We start from the raw sequence: 8,262 nt of genomic DNA on the forward strand, positions 1-8,262 counted from the left end.
GGCAGAAAAACACATAGCATACTTTTTTTTTTTTTACATATTACTGAAATAAGAAATTGTGGCATAGTGGATAAAAAGCCCTGAATCTAATTCAACCAAAGCTGGGTTCAAGTTCCACTTCTGACATATACGGGCCGTAAGTTTCTTGGGTAACTCTCTTGACTTTGTAGCTCTCTCGTCTCAACTCAATCTCTCTCATCTCTAACTGTAAGTGGAAAAACTGGGAACAAGACCATCAGAGAGCTCTGATGAGATCACAGAATCAAAAAGATAGATAGATAGATAGATAGATAGATAGATAGATAGATAGATAGATAGGTAGATAGATAGATACATAGATACATAGATGCATAGATATATAGATGCATAGATACATAGATAGATATATGGATAGATATATGGATAGATGGATGGATAGATATAAGGATGGATGGATGGGTGAGTGGATGGATGGATGAGCAAATAAACAGATTAGATAAATAAATTAATAAACAAAAAACTGAACATTTCAACTTGCCCTCTAGAATTCCTAGAAGCTGGAACTATCTTGTTCTTGACAGTAGCTTTTGTTACTAATCCACATGGCAAATAGCCTTTGCAACCCAACCTAGTAGCCATGGAGGAGGAGGGCTTGGAAAAAAGGCTTTATTTACATAAAGTGCCCATCTTTTCTAAGGCTTTCCCAGACTTTTCTCATTCTCTGAACAGTCTTTGATCTATAATTAGCATATTGATGCCAAATCCCTAATGCAACCAGTAGTTTCACCTACCTCACTGTGGGAAGGTGTTCAATTGGTACTTAGTAATTTCTGGGTCTTAACATATAGCTTAGTGCATTTGTATTCTCTTCTCTATTCTGTGGAGCTCCCCTGCTTTCTCCAACCCTGATCATCCTTTCATTAATTAGCTGTGTGACTTTGGGAAAGTCATTTCTTTTCTGTGAGCCTGTTTCTTCAGCTTAAAAAATGAAATATTTGGACTAGGAGACCTCTAAAGATCCCATCTAAGTTCCATATTTTATAATTCTATAATACAATCTTCCCTTACAAGGTGGAAAAACAGGGTATCTAGTCTCAAATTTAGAGAATAAGTGTCTACTTTTAAGAGATCTTCAGGTCCAGGTACATTCACCTAGCAACTCGTTGTGGACATGGATTTTTCCTAAGATTTTTTTAAGTGAAGAATTAAGGATTTTAAAAGTTATTTTAGCAAATTGAATCCATGCATGCTCATGACTCACATTCCTTAGGTGGAACTATTCCTGCAGTGATACCCCATGGTTACATCTGGCCACGTTCTGACTATAGAAGATTTGGCAGGTAGACTTGTTTGAAAGTCCCTGCCACCTGCCCTCAAGGTAAATACAAACATTCAATAATCCAAAATATGGCTTGCCATATGTGGAAGGTGGGTGAGTTAATGCCTTTGCAAAACTTTCCCTGGTGATTCCACTGCTTTATGTATGCATCTGCAACTTCAATATTTCACAACAGAAACCATTTTTTGTTTCAGTTTTAGAAACATATATGTGTGTGTATGCATATTATATATATACATATATATATATATATATATATATATATATATATATATAACCCTATGTCTCCCTAGGTTTCTCATACCAAAAGCCCAGATAGGTTACTTTAGATGCAACCTTCTTACTCTTGTCCCCTATCTTTTCCAAAGAGGTATTATTTGTCCTTTGTTTTTGAAGAGGACCCTGACATTAGGAAGATGATGCCATGACTTGCAAGCAAACTTGATTTACTTGAGGGAAGGTTGTTCAAGGTCAACAGCATCATTTTCTCCTCCAGAGACATCTGGATCCAGTGGCAAGATATAGATCAGGATAACTGGGAAGGACCATAGGCAACCCAATGGTATTTCAAGGATGGCTAATGGTTGTTATTTCTACAATTAGGACTTAATGTTCCTTTAAGTGATTTATACTGTTGGTCCTGTATTGGTTAGTTTTGCTTTTATACATTATCATTACCAATTTACACTTTTGTTGATCTTCTTAAAGAAAGTGTTTTTGGAGCAGCCTGCAAACCAAGTTATTGGTGGACATTATTCAAATACTGCCTGGTGTGTATGTTTTAATTTGCAAAAGGGAGGACAAAAATTCACGGGTTCATTTTCATTTCATTGCCAAAAAACTCTTGCAGTATCTGCAAAACCAAATTACTTTGCTTTGCTTTGTCACCTGCAGAGCCCAGAGAGCAAAGCCTCTAAGAGCACTATTTTCACCAGGGTGCCCCCTCTAGCTCTCCTGGGTATCTTTTTATACACTTTCAGTCATCTTCCCTTGTGGGATGAACAGAATACTGGAAAAAATGGCTTCATTTGGAGCTCAGAATGATTGTATGTTATTTTATTGGTTTCACATAAGTTCTAATTGGAAAGAGTTGACTATCTAAGGAAAAAAATATCTAAGATATTCCTAGATTATTTTAAGAAAAGATAATTCTTTTTATCTCTCAGCATATAATGATTTACTTAGCCCAAGTCTCCTGTGGAATAATGACTGTGACTTTGGTTACTTTATATTGCCCACAGTACTCAGTACCCCCTAGTTCTGAGAAGGTAGTATCCGTTTCATGCCATGGCTTTAGTATAAGGATCAATATTCATATAATCCTTTAATACTGAAAGGTCTACAATATTATCAATGTGGGCTTTCCCTCTGTAACTATAGATCACATTTATTCGATAATTTAGTAGAGGGCTATCAACAGTTCTTTTGGCTACAAAGTCTTATCACCTTTATCCAACTTGATGATAAGATCTTCTAAATTTTCTGAGGGAAATCTTTGAACAATGGAACCCTATTGTTCCACTTTGCTAGAACCCAACACAGATGGTTACTCTTTGATAAATTTTAACATTACTACCACCATGCCACAAATAAAGTATTGGAGTTAGACCCTTGTAAAGAGGGAAATGATGGTGAAATTGATTAAGGAATAATATGGTCACTTGGTAGATTGGCTTGATCATTATTAACTCTCTCAACTTTTAAGGTTAATTTCTCTCAAGTCTTCATTAATCTTTGCCTTTTCACACATTAATCTCTAGTTTCCTACATTCTCTTAAAGTATTTTGTCTTAAAAATCCCTAATTTCAGTACAACTTCATTAAACATGTGTATGATGAAGACAAAAAAAAAAAGAAATTCCTGCTGAAACATTAGGACTAAAACTCTTTGACATACCTTATCATCAGAGAAGATGGTCAAGTAAATAAGAAGTCCTGGCTGACTGTGAATAATAATTAGAAATGTAAGAGGGTCAGCCATTGTTTTCCAGTGAGATATGAGATGGAGAAATTCCTGGACCCTGAACCCAAGAGTCTTGAGAATGGTAAAGCTTATAGACCATCACCCTCAGACACTATCCTAGGAAGCAACCCCTATGGAGATGCAGCACAGATCTGATCCAGCATGTGATTCAACCACAGCTATTGAAGACTCAAAAAAAAAAAAGTTCTTGCCTCCAGATATTTTGGCACTGTTAAATGGTTTAACATTAGAAATAGATATCATTATATAAATAGAAATGAGAGTAAAGAAAAGGCCTTCCCCCTTAGAGTCTAGACTCTACCTGGAACTGTATTCCTGACCTAGAAGCCTCCCAATAGGATACCCAAGGTACAAGTGGAGAAATAGAAATCTTTGTCCCAGGACCAGACATATCACTTTGGGGACTTGTTCAGGAAGAACCCAAACCCAGCTGATTTCAATGGATACTGTTTAGGTGGAAAGAAAAGACTCTTGGGCTTTGGAATTGGTATATGAAGAAAACCAAGCACTGAACTTTTCTGCAGGGGAAAATTCAACCCTATCACTCCCAGAAACCAATCCCAGATGTTACTTTGTCAGCAGACTTCTTTTCAGTGCTACCCTGGATCTCTTATTGTTCGTCATTATTGTGATTTTATGGAAATTCCTCCCAACCACCTTCTAGAGGCTCAAAACCAACACCATGAAATCCATGTGTGTGTGATCCCAGATTTTACAAATTATAGATTGGTAAGGACAGTCTTCTGGACCCTGCTCCTCCTTTTTACTACTAATGGCATTAGCAGAGCATTTCCAACCACTCAATAAACTGCCACGTTTCCTGCCTGATGCAAGGTACATGAGATTCCACTTCCCAATTCCAATCCTCCCCTATGACCAACTCAGAGACCAGTCAAACACTCCCTGAAGCACTTTGCCAATGGTTTGTAAAGAATGCCCATCCCTAGTTCTGCCTTTCCATCAAGTCTGTAGAAACCTGAAGCAGTTTCTCTTATCTACTGCTATCTTCACACAATCCTCTTCCTAGAGGAGGAATTTTTCAGGATACCACTGCAAATTTCATATAAAGAAGCATGGAATGAAAAAAAGAAATTTAAGAAGACATTCTACCCTACTCATTTACAGAGTTGGAAGGACAATTGAAGTGGTACGCTGAATGTTTCTGCAGATTTTTTCAATATGTTGACCAGTTTCATTTTTTTCCCCTTTCCATTTTTTCCTCTATAATAAATATTACTTATATGGAATGGCTCTCTTGTAGAGGTTGGGGGAAGTATGCTGGGAGAAATTCTAGTCATGGAAAAAACAAAAGATATCAATAAAATTTATTTTAAAAGACCAAAAAAAAAAAAAGGAAGAAAGAAAAGGCCTTCCCAAAATCTTCCGTATGTGATGTCTCCCCAACTAGAATGTGAGCTCTTTGAGAGCAGGGACTGACTTTTTTTTATTAGCAACCTCCAGCACTTAATATAGTGCTTTGCACATAGTAAATATTTCATAAATGCTCTATTCATTCATGCATTCATTCATATAGATAAGTACCATCTGGGCACATGGTCTTGGTCCTCACTTAACTAGGGATATTCCTAATATATTCTTGTCAGTGGTTTAATCAGTCTGACAGATTACTATGTACTTTATAGACAAAAATGACACCATTGACCCAGGTTCAAAAGGGCATGTGCTTTGGGTTATGAGTTGGGTTTTTTTTTTTTCTCCTTAGTAGCCCTGATAAATTTGTGCTGATCCAACTATACTTTCTCACCCAATCCTCCTTATAAAGGAGGTCAGACATTTGTGAAATAAGGTTGAAGTGAGTTCTGTAGCCAGGGAGCCAAGCATGGCTAACCTCTGACCTTGCTTATTAACACTGTTCTCAGACCAACTGAGCTGTCTAGGGAAACATTAGTGTACAGGGCTAAGTCAAAAGGTGTAATATTCTAGGTGGAAACCAGGAGTATTGCTTTCTTTATTTTCTTTCCATTCTGGATAATTTTAAAACATCCTTACTCGCATAGTAGAGATTTGCTACCATGAAAATGCTTACCATATAATACTGCTTTGGCGTTTTTTGTGATGATGAAACGTGTAGGACAGAGACCACATCTACTTTTCCCCTAAGTTTCCCAATACTCCTTACATGGTGCTTAGTTTTTAGTATATAGTACTTAGTTATACTTCCCATGGGTGCTCAAATAAATTCATGTAGACTGACGTGTTTACAGAGGCCATCAGTATTTGTCTGAGACAGGCTGTCTGTTTTAGTTGCCAAATCCCATGCTTATTTGATCTCTGACTTCTATCTGATATGGGTGAGACAAAGTATGACAACCTGTTTACTTATTGCTCTAAATACAGTGCATAGGGAATGAAAAGATCAAAGTGTGTGCTAGGAATACAAAACGAGTTTCCAGAGATTTGCTATCGCTGACTTTTTGTTAAAGGAATAAAAGGAGACACAGTAAATCTAAACTGTGAAAGATTAAAGGAAGGGGGGGGGGGGGGGAAGGGAGGGACACAGATCAGGAGATAGTGTAGTGTAGGCCACTGGACCAAGAGTCAGGGGAGCTGGGCCTGAGTCGTGGCTCTGCCACTAGCTACTTATATGAGCCTCGGCAAATCCTTTCATTTCTCCGATTCTTTCTTTTCTCTCTCTCCCCTCCCTTCCTCTTCTCTTCCCAAAACAACTTTTTCTCTGGGGTTTGCTGGAATCCTCTAATTCTAGTTAACTGGACTCCTCTTTTTTTTTTTTTTTAAGCAATTGGGGTTACGTAACTTGCTCAAGGTTACACAGCCAGTTATTTTGTGTGGGTGCTAAGTATCCGAGTCCGGAACCAATCCCGGGTCCCGACTCCGGGATGGCACTTTACTGTGCCACCTGGCTGCCCCAACTGGATTCCTCTTTATAGGATCCAGAGCATGTGAGGAGATCTCCTGTTGTTCAGTAGTTTTTCAGTCCTGTCTGACTCTTCATGGTCCCCTCTGAGTTTTGGTTTTGTTTGTTTTGCAAAGATACTGAAGTGGTTTGCAGTTTCCTTCTCTAGCTGATTTTATAGATGATGAAACTGGGGTATATAGGGTTAAATGGCTTGCCCAGAGTCACACAGTAAGTCCATGAGGCTACATTTGAACTCAGGACCATGAGTCTTCCTCACTCCAGTTAGCTTCCCTAAGTGGAACAGACTTCCAATCTAAAATCATTTTACTTCAGGACCTGGATTCTGGAAACCTTCTATTCAAATCCTGCCTCTGACACTAGCTGTCTGACCCTGAGCAAATCACTTAAACTCTATCTGCCCCAGTTCCCTTTTTAAGTAAATTAGGAATAATATCCGTCTCCTAGCTTCATTGTAAGAATAAAATCATTTGTTCAGTCGGCTCCAGGCAGCAGCGGGGAAGGAGCAATGCCCTCCTCTCCTGTGGCCCTCGTTTCTCCCTCACCGTCTCTCCCTCGCTCGCTCGCTCCTTTCCGGAGCCATGGCCTCCGGCGTGGCTGTCTCGGACAGCGTGATCAAGGTGTTCAACGACATGAAGGTGCCCAAGTCCTCGACCCCCGATGAGGTGAAGAAGCGCAAGAAGGCAGTGCTGTTCTGCCTGAGCGAGGACAAGAACATCGTGCTGGAGGAGGGCAAGGAGATCCTGGTGGGCGACGTGGGCCAGACCGCGGACGACCCGTACACCACCTTCGTCAGGATGCTGCCGGACAAGGACTGCCGCTATGCGCTCTACGACGCCACCTACGAGACCAAGGAGAGCAAGAAGGAGGAGCTGGCGCCCCCCTCAAGAGCAAAATGATCTACGCCAGCTCCAAGGACGCCATCAAGAAGAAACTGACAGGAATCAAACACGAATTACAAGCCAACTGTTACGAGGAAGTGAAGGACCGCTGTACTCTGGCTGAGAAACTGGGGGGCAATGCCATGATTGCCCTGGAGGGGAAGCCCTTGTGAGTCTCCCACCTCTGGCCCCACTGCTGGGGCTGCCCAAGCCCAGTGCGGGAGCAGGCTGCCCCCTTCCTGCCAGACCCGAGGAGCTGGGGGAATCCTAGCAGGGGCAGGGCAATCCCTTCACCCATTTGCCAAACTGCCCCCGACCCCTGACCTCCCCCACTTCACCCCAATGGCTCTGGCCTTCCCAAACCGCCTTTGATATTCTCATTCCTCTTGAGTTGTAGCAGACCAAGGTCTCCCCAGACGCCCAGATGGGGGGGAGGCCAGTATTTTTTTTAACCGACACCCCCAGTTTTCCCCCTTCCCCAGTGCTGCCAACTTTTAACCACAATAGTGGCTTTGTGGTGCTCGTTTAGTTTTGTGTATCAATGGAATGTTGTGGAGATCCCCCTCCTCCAGTTACTCATGTGGCCAGTAAAAGGAAAGTTCAATTTAAAAAAAAGACAAATAAAAGGTGAGCTGAAAAAAAAAAAAAGAATAAAATCATTTTACTTCCTTAGGTAACTTTTACACTTAATCTAAAAACTGTGATTCTGATTGATAGAATATCTTATCACTTATTTTAAGTGGGGTGGGAAAGCTTAATTGCATAAATGGATCGACTTCATCCTTTTACAATCAATCAGTCAGTCAATCAATAAACATTTAAGTTTTTACTATGGACCAGGCACTGTGCTGAGTTGAAGATACACAAGAGAATGAAAAAAATAGTGTCTGCCCTCAAAGAACTAACAATTCAATGAAGGAGACAACATGCAAGCACAAGAAGCTATAATACAGGATGGAAAGCTACCATAGCACAATGCAGTGAGTGCTAGGCCTGGACTCAGCAAAACTCATCTTCCTGAGTTCGAATCTGACCTCAGACACTTACCAGTTATATGACCTTGGGCAAGTCACTTAACCCTGTTTATCTGTAAAAGTGAGCTGGAGAAATAAATGGCAAACCTCTCCAGTATTTCTGCCAAGAAAACCCCAAATGGGGGTCACAAAGAGTTAAACAAGACTGAA

General features: G+C 40.4%; 1 pseudogene; it reads left to right on the forward strand.

Annotated features, from left to right (window-relative positions):
* Nucleotides 1-6,675: 6,675 nt before the first annotated feature.
* Nucleotides 6,676-7,257, forward strand: LOC138165665 (cofilin-1 pseudogene; annotated as a pseudogene).
* Nucleotides 7,258-8,262: the final 1,005 nt, after the last annotated feature.

Source organism: Petaurus breviceps, unplaced genomic scaffold (assembly GCF_028583685.1).
Source record: "Petaurus breviceps papuanus isolate PSGF00001 unplaced genomic scaffold, PetGlider_PUasm1.0 214, whole genome shotgun sequence".
NCBI lineage: Eukaryota > Metazoa > Chordata > Mammalia > Diprotodontia > Petauridae > Petaurus > Petaurus breviceps.